The 13,366-nt window shown below is 39.4% G+C and overlaps 1 long non-coding RNA gene across 1 annotated transcript in view; it reads right to left on the bottom strand.

The window, feature by feature from the left end:
• The window catches only part of LOC136293302 (uncharacterized), a 65,699-nt gene extending 53,536 nt beyond the window's left edge, over nt 1-12,163 (bottom strand). Inside the window, exon 1 of the long non-coding RNA XR_010722163.1 lies at nt 12,136-12,163. This is a non-coding gene — a long non-coding RNA (uncharacterized lncRNA). The remainder of the gene's footprint in view (nt 1-12,135) is intronic.
• Nucleotides 12,164-13,366: the final 1,203 nt, after the last annotated feature.

The raw sequence follows: 13,366 nt of genomic DNA, 5'->3' as shown, positions 1-13,366 counted from the left end.
CTTAAGAGAACTGGTAAAATTTAGATTTTTATAATGATCATGAACAAATAGCACCTCTCCCTCTTTCTCTCTCTCCCTCCCCCCCAAGTCATCCCCTCCCTTTATTTTTTTAGTGACAATTTTACTGCTGTTGAATCACTCAAATAACAAAGGCTTGAGTTCAAAACCAGTCACAACTTGTGTGTGAGCATGACCCGGAATGGCTTTGTGGCAGAGTCCATTTGTCAATAACATTTGTCAGAATAATGTTGATGCCACTTGAATAGTAGATGTTGATCCCATCACTCACACAGAGTGACAAGAGGTAAAACACTATGAAGCTATCTGGTCTTTATTTTCACATCAAGTTCTATAAGATTGTGAAAGAGAATACAGGTGCAAAATGCATGCACCAAGACTCATAACCAATGCTCAGTCGTAATCAGTAACAAAAGCTTGACATGAGGAGACAAAGGGTATCAATGGTAAGAAGCAATTATTTTGAATAACACTAGAAATTATATAGAAGGAAAAGAAGAAAAAAGAACTTATACTAATTAGAATCTGTAAACTGTTTAGGGAGGGAAAGGTTCATGAGCAACCAATATTACCTATTGGAACTTTTAAACCAGAAAAGAACAGGGTTGGTGGAAAAGTACACTTGAGATGAGCTTGAAGAAAGGGTTTATGATCTTTCAGAAAATATTTTCAATGCCTGACTAAAGAATATTTTGAGATAAGGAATCCTGTTTCTCCAGATAGCATTCTCCGTTGCAAAGAATATTTATGTGATCTATTCAGTCAGAGACAGAGATTATCACTACCAGAAAACTTCACAAATATTTCTGGGAATTATAACCTGGATATTCAAAATTTGGTGGAGTTTTTCTTATTTGGCTGTCAGCCTGCAGAGATCAAATCATTCACCCTGCCCTATTCTTTACAGCAGAGAATGAAATCCAGACAAAAAGCAGGCTTCTCCATGAGATACAGTTTGTCTCCTTACAATTGGAAAAATCTTATTTTTTGCCTAAATAGGGATCAGCAAGGACCTCAAAATCTACATGCCAGCAAGCAGCTCTTTTAATTAGACTTCTCTTCTGACTATCCTTCTGCATTAGCTTCCAGAAAACTTAGCAGATAGTGTTTTGTATTACTGGTACTCTCCCCATCTGTCCTTGTGAATAGGATATCTGTGCAGGAAAAGAATTTGCAAGGCTGAAGCCAGAGAAGAGCCTGCTTGGAGACAATTGTGGACAAAGGAGACGTGTAAGTCCCTTCTATAGTGTGAGACCTATCTTCTTGTTGCTCAGTCACAGTTTGATTGACTGATTTTATTTCTCTTTTGGTAATGTTTGATGTAAGTTCTGGGCACTGTTTCTAATATCACATGGTCACAGGTTGGTGATTTTCACCCTTGAGTTTCATTTCTTGTGCCTAAAGGCCACAATCTGGTCATGTGGTAAATTACAAAATAACTGAGAAACAGGATTTGCAAATGAAACCTCTCCTCTTCTACTTTGTATCTCGATGCTTTTGTTGGGATGCACACAGTGTTGGGGGTTTTTTTGTTGTTGTTGTGTTGTTTTGTTTTGGTTTTTTTGTCGGCAGCAGAAGTGATTACAGCAACTGTATACTCCACCGTTCCTGCCTGCCAGGGGCTTCCTGTGAACACAGGTGTCATATTTCCCACTCTCACCCTCACTTTCTGTCCCTTGCTCATCACTGCTCAAGATGTCAGTGATAACCCTGAATTTTTCAGTCTGCCGTAGGAAGGACACCACCTTTGTCTTTACACCTGCCACCTGCCCCCTCCAGCCTTCGAGATAAGTGCAGCTGAGTAGCTCTTGCTGTCAGTCCCTGGAGCTATCAGGCTCAGACAGGCAAGGACTTTTGTCTGGATCAAACTCTCCCTTTGATATGCCTATTGATGCACATCTTCTGTGAGCTTCAGAGGGCGGTTTAAGAGGAGTTTATATGGCTTAGAGTTCCATGATTCTGCAGGGACTTCAGTTGTTTGGTTTTTATTTTATCAGAAGGTAAAGCAAACAAAAGGGGGACAGTTTTAACTGTGGCCATTGTGCATGATGAGTTTTTGCACTTTATAATTTTTATGTGAACTGTTCATAATCAACTAACTGCTCTGTCAACAGATACTCCAAGTCTTTGAATAAGAATGCCACAATATATCCAGGTTCAAGAGTTTCTATTTAGAAGCTGAAAGGTTGTTACATTGCACAGTGTACCAGGGCAGGTCACATCATACTGTATGACATAATTTGACCTAACCTCATAGAAGCTGAGTGGCATTATCCATGAGCCAGCACAAAAGAATTATATGGGATATTCTAGCCAGTGCAGGAGTCACTGGTCCCATAAGTATTAAAATAAGTATATGATAGACAATAGGCTGGCAGTTTTGCCAATTGCTACTCACCTACTGCTTTAAAACCAACTCTATAGTTCACCATGTCATTCCTCCTTTATCACAGGTGAGAGAAAACCTGATATAATTTGTGACACACAAGCTATTCCTAGGCAGGAAAAAGAGAAAACCTTCTTGTTCATGAAATTATTTCTGACACTACCTTTAAAGTTTCTGATCTGGGTAATCCAGAAGTGGGGATGGTCTTTGGTAACACCTAATTGACACAGTTTTGCTGAACTGTGGTTTAAGCTTTATCATTATGTGTTTTCTACTGGGGCCAAAACAAGTCTTCTTTTTTTTTTTTTTCCCAATTTAATATTCCTTTCTGGCACTAGACATACAATAGCACTTTTATGAAACAGCTCATACAACCGTTATGGAAACAATGAAAGAGCCTAGAAATATTACCAACAATGGGATGAGCTCTTCTTACACTAGAAATATTGATCTTGGCTAAGTGAAGATCTCTGTTATGAGGCACCGAATTCCTGCAGGACATCAGCATGCCACACAGCACCCAGGTGCTGACAATCCTCACCATGTGTGCTTCCATATCTAGGTTCCCTCTGTTCTTTGCTAGACTCATGGAAAGTGATGCAGAAACAACCTGAGGGGAATACAGGAAGACACACATCTTCTTAGGGTAGAAACTCTCCCCTAGAAAATGTGTTGAAACGTTTAGGAACGGACAGCAGACATGCCATTATGGCAGGATTTGATACTGAACCACATAAGCAGACACCAGTACAGCAGCTTCAGACAATTTTCCAGTGAGCAATGTAGGCAACAGATCTGCTGGACATCTTCATGTTTTTATCTAGTTGGACCTGGGCCATTTGGTTCAGGTAGCCTTGTTAAAAAGGGATTTGCAGGTCTTTGTGGTGTTACAGCCCTGCCAAGCTGGAAGCTATAGACAAGGTCAGTGTCTAGGACTCTCTTGTATTAAATGAGCAAGTAAGCTTATATGCATTGCAGATTCCCTGCCCGTGAGATCTCTTGTCTGAAGCAATCTGCTGAAAGGTGATAGGGTTGAAGTGTAGGCTAGACAACATGCATATGGCAGAGGGTTTGTAATATTCTAAATAGCATCCACTGTGTTTTCCTGGGTCAACATACAAAGGGTGTTGGTAAATCAATAGTTTAATCCAAGTGTGACAAGACAATTTATCAAATCTCTTAAAAAATAGCTTCTCTGTGAGACAAAGCAGCATTGCTGGCAGAAGCTGTTTTACACCACATGGCATAACGCAGTTATAGCCAGTGAGAGGTGCCTACAACCTCGCCTTTCTGTGCTGAGAGGAGGACGAGCTGGGCCACCCTACTGTTTGTGCTTGAGAAACACTATTAAGCACACAGTGACATCTTGCATTATAATATTATAACACAGAAGGGGTGGCAACAATGGCTGTGTGTTCAGCCTTAATTACATGGGGGAATTTGTTTTGCTTTCGGTTGAAGAACAGGAGCAATTGCTCCCTGGGCATTATAAAGACACAACTCACAGATCTGAAAGACTTCATCTCTTTCAAAGGCATGGTAGGGATGCTGCTGCAAAAAAAGGGAAGGATATCACTGTGTTACTGTGACACCTGCATCAGGGAATAAAAAAATGGGGCACTTGCATTTTGCCATTTGATAATTTTGTGTGAACCAAGAGCAGCATTCACAAAGCCTGGGTTCCTCCAGTTCAGTCCCGAGCTCTGCATTCAGACATTAAATTCCCTCAGCTTCTGAAATCAAAGGGAACAATAGGTACATGCACAAATTAGCAAATGTGTGTGATCACAAGCGTAAGGCCCGCAGGTTTGAAAGATCCAGGCTGAGACTTTGCAGGCGTACATCTCCACAAATCAAATAGATGTGCCCTTCTAAATTCCCAGATTCAAAAATGTGCTCAGAGCCCCCATCAGGATACATATATTAAATGTAAAAATTCTTTGACCTAGGGTCTGAATAAAGCAAACTAAATAAAAGCCAAAGGAAAAGAACAGTAGGGAGAAAAAAAAGCCCCTATCCCTTTCAAAAATAGGTATAGTCAGGTAGAAGCCAAAGCTTTTATTCTGAAAAAGCCTATGCATTATTTTAAATGAATTCTTGAAAACAGTTTTGTGTGTATCAAAAAGGGGTTATACCTTGTCCTCATATAGAATATTCTTATTATAAAATAGCTGTTATAAACATAGAACACTGAGAAAAGTTTTTTGTAAGACCATTAGAGCCTAACACCTACTTTCAACCCATATATAATTGCTCACAGGATAAGAGTCTCTATTCATAATACTCTGCTCAGCTGGAGGCAGTTGAAAAGAGTACAGTGTGCCACGAGACTGAGCTCTAACCTTTCCTCACTAAAGCAAAGCAAAAGACACCAGGCTTGTTTTACGCTGTGGATAATGAACACAGTTCAATCTCTCATTCAGTTACCCTCCTCATGGTCCAAGCTATATGTCATTTTGCAAAAGCTGTTTTTTTATAATTTTTAGTGGGGACTTTTTCACTTTTTCCTTCAGAGAGAATTATGGATGAGACAGCAGGAATTCTATCTAGGAGAATGCCTTGTTCTTGTCTCCTCCTAGTTCAGCGTTTTAGCAGCAAAAAGCTATAGGCATTTCAGCATCCTTAACTGGGATCAGCTGGTGTCAGTGCACTATCTCTGAACATACTCCACTTAAATAGCTGCATCTCTGCTGTGGGACAGGTATGACCCACCACATTTCCCAGAAGTGGTCACCAGCATTTTGGAGGGTATCACAGTTCTTTCTCTGGTTATGCCCCAAAACTTCCTTCCAAAGGAAAGCAGGGTGAAAGAATGGAGGCTGAGCAGCACAATGCCCCAGAGCATCCCTGCAAGCACTGCAGACAGAGCACATGCACCTGAAGGAGAGATGTAGCTCCTCTATACCACAGTTACTATCTAAAGTTTTGCAGCTGGTTAAAGCCTAAAAACACAGTGCATAAAAATTCATACTGATGAGTCAGTACAGAGCGATTAGGAAAAAAAACCAGGAATGCCAAAGGAAAATACCTTGCCGTAATTTTTTCACTGAAACAAAAACACCCCCAGTACCCAATTGTGATCAGTGTGATTCTATACAGCTCTGGGAAATGGCAACAGAGTCTAAGTTTTGAAAATGTTATTAAGGGCTTTAAAAATAGATACATGTTTCTTGATGCATGTTAAGTTTTTCCTCTTCCTTTTAGTTCACAGACATGCTAGGAAGTAGCTTCCTATTTATTTCACAATCAAATTCTAGTTGGAAATAAATTTCTTTTCCCCTTGTTTCCTAAACTGCACAATTCAGCTTGGAGCAGACGCTAGCTGATGGTCACTTTCATGATTTTACATATTTCCTCCGGAAAAAAAAAAATCAGTATTCATGGATATTCACAGAACGCTGTAAAATAGCATGCAGGTATTGTACTTTTCTGAAATCAAGAAGACAAATAGAATCAGTACTTTGTTTTGTACATGTTACATATCTACCACATTAAAAACCATCATTCCCCGATATCCTTCCCTCAGAGATATTTCCATTAGGAAGAAGCTATATAGGCAATTTCTGATTGTTTTTTAGCGAACCTAAATATCTAAGTTTGGCTATACTGCATTTAGCATTCATTGTCCTTGGGGAAGTGAAGAAAGAAGCCAAATTGAAAGCACCAAGAAATGGAAATACTTGCTTTTTTTAATTCCTAGTGCATTCAAATATCATGGAGCAAATTTTCAAATAGGCAGGTATCAGATTCTCATCCCAGTGGTGAAAATGGGAACAAAAAAATAGGCTGGAGAAAAACAGAGAAAATAAATGAAAAGGTGGCATGAACAGATAGAAGGTAGACGAGGAGAGAAGGAAAAATTGTGACAACAGGGGAGCATCCTGTGAAATGACATGTGGAATTTTACATGCTGGCCTCAGAGACAAGCAAGTCCCAAGATCATTCCTCGGGTACAATTCTTCTCCAGTTCCCTGCTACCACAGTCACCTGATAACGTGGTAAGTGGAAGAGTCAATACCTGCCTTTTTTATTTAGTAGTTTTCCAACTCAGTTTGTATACAGCTGCCTCAAACAACAAAGCTTCTGTGAAGGACACTACTGCAGAAGGGTAGACAGGACCTTTTGAGGACCTAATTTTATTTACTTTAATTCTCCATTTTTTGGCAATATCTTTCACCACCTGAGTAAGATTTCCTAAGAAGTCAAAAAGTTTTATGCACAGCTGCTAATGCTACTGAATAGCTAATGGAAACAGCCCCAGTCACCTAAAGAAATCTAGGAGGTTGACTAGGAGGTTGTTGGAGAGGAAACCACCAAGGTAAACCATTCTGTTATTGCACCCTGAGCAACCTGATCTCGTGGGGGGCATCCCATGGCAGGGGGCTTGGATCTTTAAGGTCCTTTCCAACTCTAACCGTAATATGATGTTTCTATGATGACTTATAAGACAAAAGACTGCACTTCCAGTGCAATGCTCTGTCAGTAATGACACTTTCAAGAGTGTGTGAAACAGCAGAGAGGAGAATGGAAGACTGAACAAATACTGATCTGTTTCCCTGTAATAACTATGGAGCTCTTTTTGTTAAGGAATAAAATAATTTCTAAAAGCAATTTGCCCTCATAAGGTTGCAGTAACTGTAAGTGGAAATTCAGTGATTTTTTTCACTAAGTTTATTAAGCTGGACAGATTTTTTTCCTTTCCCTGAGTCCTAAATAGGATGCATAGTTTCAGCGCCCATGTCTTCCAGCTCTAGAAGCAGTTACTCTAATCATGGGATGTGCTAGAAGTCAAGGTCATCAGCAGTGAAAGCCTGTGTTTTTGCACTCCCTCACATGTGTCCCTCCGGCTCCTGCAGCTTCCTTTCCTGGCAGCAGCTGCTCCGGCTCTTCATGCTGCTTTTAAAAGCAGTAAGAAATGGGAAAGTGAGGGTAACATGAGTGAACAGCAGCAGCACAATCTTGCAAATGAGCCATCACAACATGTCCAGCTATCATGTTCTGTGTAGCTCCATGTTTGATGCACATCTAACAAATAAACTGGCAAAAATCAAAAATACCTAGGAACTCTTACTCCCATGTCAAATTCATTTGAAATGAGCAAAAGTTATTGGAGGGATGCACAGACAGGTAAACAGATGGAACATGATCTCATAGATTCTGTGTGTGTATGTATGTACAAACACACATGAACCCTGTGTTTTTGTGGAGCTGTTGAAAGTTACTCTCTTGGTTTAACAAATTCAGTTGGGCAGCCCCAAGTCCAGCTTTCCACACACTTTGGTGTGACAGCTTGATCAATGCCAACATTTCCTTTAGACACATCTCAGCATCCTGTGCAGTTCTTGTCTTTCTAGCTCACCCTAGGAAAGGGAGCACAGGACATGGCAAGTTTTTCTCCAGGAGGCTAGTTTCTCCACCCTCCAAATTAACCTCATCCCAGACTCCCCAAATGGATTGAGGGCAATCTGAAGTGGTGCTGACCTGAAATTTGCAGTTTCTGCCAGTAATGATTTGCCCCCCTGTTCTAGTCACAGTTCATGCTTCACCTCTGAGGAGGAGGAGGGGTTAGAGATCAGGCTGCTGAATAAGATAGGATTTAACTCTGGACTTTCTTCAGCACAAACAGTGTAGTCTGTTGGATTTCCAGGCTCTCTACACAGAGTCCTCAAGTCTTTCAAATAAGTGATCCTCTAAAGATAGTTTTGCTTAGGCTGTGCAATACATTACACATGTACAACAGTGAGTGGGGAGAAAAGATTTCTCCACGAGAGTTAAAACTGCGCTACCAAGTTCCTTAAAATTATGGCTGAACATCCTGAAGAGTATCAATATGGTGGCTTGGTAACACTTAGGATAAAACAGGACCTGTGCCTTTCATTGTGCAGCACTTCCAGCTTAAACCAAACTGCCTTTTAGTGGCACATTGCCTCCCAAGAACCCATGCCTCCAGGGATGCCCTTCAACACTGTGGGAATTTTAGCTCAAATGGGAAACTAGTCCCTTATAGGAAAAGTGGGAGCATAATGTTCCCCATCTTCAGCTTCACCATACCATGGTCAGAAAACATGTGGTTCTGGGGACCAAGTGTGGTTTGGTTCTGTTTAATTTATCTCTCAGCCTGTTTCATGGTTTCTTGATATTATAAAAAATGCCACAAAAGTACTTTTCAGAGAATATTCTTTTGGACTTTTAATTTAAAAAAAATGCTCAATTTCTTCCCCCTGCCCCCACCTTTTTTATTTTTCCTCGATTTTCAACAATCACTAACACTAATATCAGATTTTTTTTTTTGGTGGGTTATAAATTCCTGGTTTTTTTCCTGCAAGTCTAACTACCTGTAACATTTTCTTAAAATCTTCCTATCTAATTGCCTTTCTGTAATTAAATATAACATTTTTCCCACGTGAATTATCACTAGGACCTAATCCCAGATCCCCAAATCCCATAGTAAAGATCTGTTCTGTACAAGCTGACACAACAGCAGTCAATTCATTGAGCACAGACTCATCTTTTCCACAAAGGCATTTAGCATCTTTGCTAAAACTGTCTCACTAGCAATTTCAGCTAATAAGAAAATGAAGTTAGTGCAAAGCTCCTGAAAATAAATTCTGCAGAAGACATCCCTCTGCTTTAATAGAGATTGAATGCAGTCCATTTCTCTTTCCCTGTGTCCCAAACAACACATCAAAACATCGTTTAGCAAGTGAGCTATATTTCACAACACCCTTGCATCAGAGGAGGACCTGGCAGTGTAAATGTGTTAGAGAGAGGAAAGTCGGTCGTTTGGGGTTTGGTTTTTTCTCTTTTCTGTCCAGCCTGTTTCCTCCCAGTACTTTAGGATTGCCCAAGATTACTCCATTATCTCACTTGGGTCTCCAGTGGCTGTTAAACCTCTACATTGCCTAAGTGCCAACACCAGAAACCTTTTCCCCTGCCCCTTGAATTCAGGTAGCAGAAGTGTTGGGGAACACTGCTGTTAATTCCTGGCATATCTCACCTAAGTTTGACTCAAACACCATGAAATCACAAGTAGGAGAGTGGGACACAGGTGCTTTTAAAAACAGGCATTCCAAGTTCTCTTTAACCAAGCAAAGGGGAAAGAGCTGGAGACATCACCCAGAGCAGGTCATCTATGGGGGGAGACTTCCCCCCATTTTTCAGTTTTCTTAATGGTTCCAAAGCTGCTGTTTTCTGCAGTGGTGGTTATATAGTATATGGAAAATGTTATTTGACTTGAAATTTCCTCTCCAAGTGGTGTGGCCTCCATAACATGGATCTTCTTAAGTTCCTCCTGTGCTCTTTGGTAGGAGTAACTGCAGGCCAGGTATCAGCATGTTTGGTGTGGCTTATCTGGAGTTACACTTCAGAAATTTGGCCCCTAAAACTCCTTCTCAGATTTCTCGGCATCTCTGCCCAAGAATATTAGAAATGTGACTCTTGAAATCTGTTTTCCCAAAACATTTGGTCTAGTCAAGAGCCTTCACACAATGTATGTGGCAGGCAGATGCAACGGGGACACAAACATGGCTGAGACAAATGCTTACCCTTTCAGCAGAGGACGTGTGGATTTTTTCTTGTTTACTGCTGCTAGACAACTCCATGCACTGCTGGTAATGACTGTATGTGTGATTTTTGGGGTTTTTTGTGTGGTTACATCTTACCCAGTAGCTTTGTTCATGGAAATAAAAGTATTCTTAACAGCTTAGAAAAGTTCCTTTGCTTTAACTTGGAAAGGCTGAATTCAGTTCCCAAGGACCTCAGTGGGAGCTGGACTAAGCTGTGTGGCAAAATCCTTTACCTCTTACCATGCTGCCACTGCAGCAGGTGCTGAATTTCCGTTTGCTAATTGGATAATTCATCCTTTTGTGATTGCAATGTACCAAAAAGTCCTACATTTCTTCCTATATGTAGGGTTTTAACGAGCTTCTGCAACCAAAGAGACCAAGACCTTCAGCTCCTTCTAGAGTCTCTAACCATTTCAGAACGCCAAAGCTTCAGCCTCCACAGGAGTTGTCCTGCACCAAAGAGTTCTCTGTGCCAATCAAGGAGATTTGTGGTATTTCTCACTCTTTTTTTGCATTCTCCATCCTCAGAGTATGTTTATCCTTCCTAACAACTATCTTGCCTATCCAAACCATAGCTCTGGGTAGAACTGCAAGTAAGGACAGGCATGTCCTCTTACAGCCCAAGGGGAAAGAGGACAGACAAGGACTTTACAGGTAAAGTTTTATATGAAAAAATAAATGGTGTATATACCTTAGCCAGGATCCATTTTCAGTTTGATAAATAGGTACAGTTATCCCCAGGACATCAGGTTAGTAGACATAGCTTAAAAAGAAGTAGAAATATGCTATTTCTTCCTTTATAAAAAGCTCTGCCAGTCTTTGTTTTCCTGTCTTTCTTTGCTTCTCTTCAAAACCCATTAGTTTGACATCTTTGAAGACCTTTTTAGAAACAGTCTTCTGTTTTGAAAAATCACGTCAAACTGAGAAGGAGGCTCACCAGAAATAGAGCACTGTTTCTACAGAAATAACTCTGATTGATGAATTCTACATAAATCACCAAATAAAAATCCTTTAAGATAATTAGAATGCCAAGGGATGGCAGCTCATCTGCTGAATTTAATAATTACATTTAAGGTCACCAATGTTCATAGGAAAGATAATCTTCACATGCTACGGTGGTGGCGTTCCATAAGACGTCCAAGTCAAACGTGCTTGTGTTTGTTATTCTTTTCAGAACATGGTGGTGAATTTGACTCTTGTTTGATATGTGCTGAAGTACCTGAAGTGCCTTCAGGCACTCCAAAGATTTCTACCCTCTGATAATAAGACATGAGAGAAAGCATCATGATATTTATAAATTGTGAAACTAATCACACCCAGACTTGGTTACTGAATGGATTTTGATATAGTTACTCTGGATTTATGCCTCTATAGGTTGAAAAAGAAAACCATAGCTTTCAGACAAACTTGCCATCAAAAATTGCAATATTGCTTTGAGCAGAGCAGGTAGAATCTGTATTTTGGGTTTGCTCTGTTTTACAACACCTTTAATGAACAGCATGTAACCACAGGCAGCTGTAGATCTAGTCTTGTAAACCATGCCAAAATAATTAAAAGAAAAAAAGAAAAATGCACATGTTCCCAAGTTTTTTCATTTTCCCACCACTGGAGAAAAGATTTTTAAAACAAGCCCTCCATAATGTTTTGAATGTTCAAATACAGGGCAGTAAGCACTCACCATGCCTCAAAATAATGTGAAATTTTCCATTCAAATCAGAAGAAAAAAAAAAAACAAATAGGAAAGGAAATCTCCTTCTCTGATTCTGTAAATTAATTTTAGAGATGGGCACAAACCATAAAACTCAGATTCAGATGTAAACCTGGGATCATATGGCTCAAAATGGAGCTGGGTGATGTATCCAGACCCCCACCACTGCTGTCAAAAAGGTAATAATTTGTTAGTTAAAAAAGTCCCCTATCTCACAGTATATTTCCCGATACACTACATCATCTTATATCTTGTGTTGATGCATCACAGGTCTAATATCTTAGGACCCTGTGACAGGTATAATTTTTTTTTTTAACAAGTATATAGTTGGGATAAAAATTTTCATTAAAAGGTTTGCCCCTCATTTATGGAATCTCCTACAAATCCATTTCAATTAGTGAAAAACAAGTTCTACTTAAAAATCCAGCAAGAAAGGACATTTAAATACAGTGACTCACCTAAAATATGACCCAAATCCCAGTCTTTATGTTGACGAGTTCCTGACAATTCCATTTAGTCTGGGACTAAAAACAGAAGTAGACAAATATTTAAATACATGAACTTTTACAGAACGCATTCAAACTGGACAAAAAGGACAATATGAAATGGATATAGTGATATTTTTCATTTTAGGAAAAAAGGAGTTTATTAAAGACTATTATTCAGCTAATATAATGTGTTGCCAATATTTGTTACTTGATACCAAGGAAATAAAGAGACTCAATAAAGCAACTTGGATGATGACAAGTAATAGGGTGCTAGGTCCTAGACTCCCATATTGCCTCCTTAATCATAGCAGTTCCTACATTGTTTAAAATATAAATCACACAAAGTGGTCAAATACAGCTTTAATTCTCAGTCTAATGATTACATTGGTCGATTTCCAAGACCACAGCTAAAGGCCATGAGAACTTTTTAAATATTTTCCCAGCCATATACATACTGTCCTGAGAATTAAAAAAAAAAAAAAAAAAAACCCAAACAAACAAAAAAAACATATGAAAGAACAGAAGAAAGAAAGAAAGAAAAAGTGCAGAAACCATACAAAAAGCACAATTGTGAAATAAAACATTCAACAGGGAGTTACTGCTCTGCAAGTGAGCTTTGAAATTACCAGGAAACATGAAGATTTTGATTCAGCATCCCACTGAATTTTCATCATCATTTTAGAAGGTGGAAGGGACCACATATAGTACCTTGGACGTCCTTACACTGGGTTTGAGGAGTTTCAGGTCTCTTTCTTCCTTTTTTCCCCCCCTGTTTTGCTTGTGAGAAACAGATAGTTCATAGAAAATTATTTCAAGAGCTTTCCCTTCACTTTCCTGTGCAGAGCTACAACAGAGTGCTATTAGCATCTGGTTCTGCATATGCCTAGAAGCACATTCATTTCAAGCCACTTTCAGAATCAGGGCCTTGACATGTGATAATTCCCTAAAAATCTGATATGGATGGAGTTTTTTTTTTTACAATGTACTTGAAATTTCAAAATACTCCCAACTCCCTGCAAGGCTCCTCTCAGGAGACAAACCTTCTGGGGAATCATTTCTCATAGTGTTGCAATATAGAATCAGCCTGATAAATGCTTAGTATGATGAAAAAAAACTTGAAGGACATCAAAATAAAAATGTGAATACAAATTTACAAGCTGTATTAGTCATAATTAATCAGTCAGGAGAAACAGCAATGTAT

This window comes from Chamaea fasciata, unplaced genomic scaffold (genome assembly GCF_029207755.1).
Source record: "Chamaea fasciata isolate MVZ Bird 193981 ecotype frontalis unplaced genomic scaffold, bChaFas1.0.hap1 SCAF_1, whole genome shotgun sequence".
In the NCBI taxonomy this organism is placed as follows: domain Eukaryota; kingdom Metazoa; phylum Chordata; class Aves; order Passeriformes; family Sylviidae; genus Chamaea; species Chamaea fasciata.
Note: the sequence above shows the minus strand (reverse complement) of the source record. Positions and strands in the feature narration are given on the sequence as shown.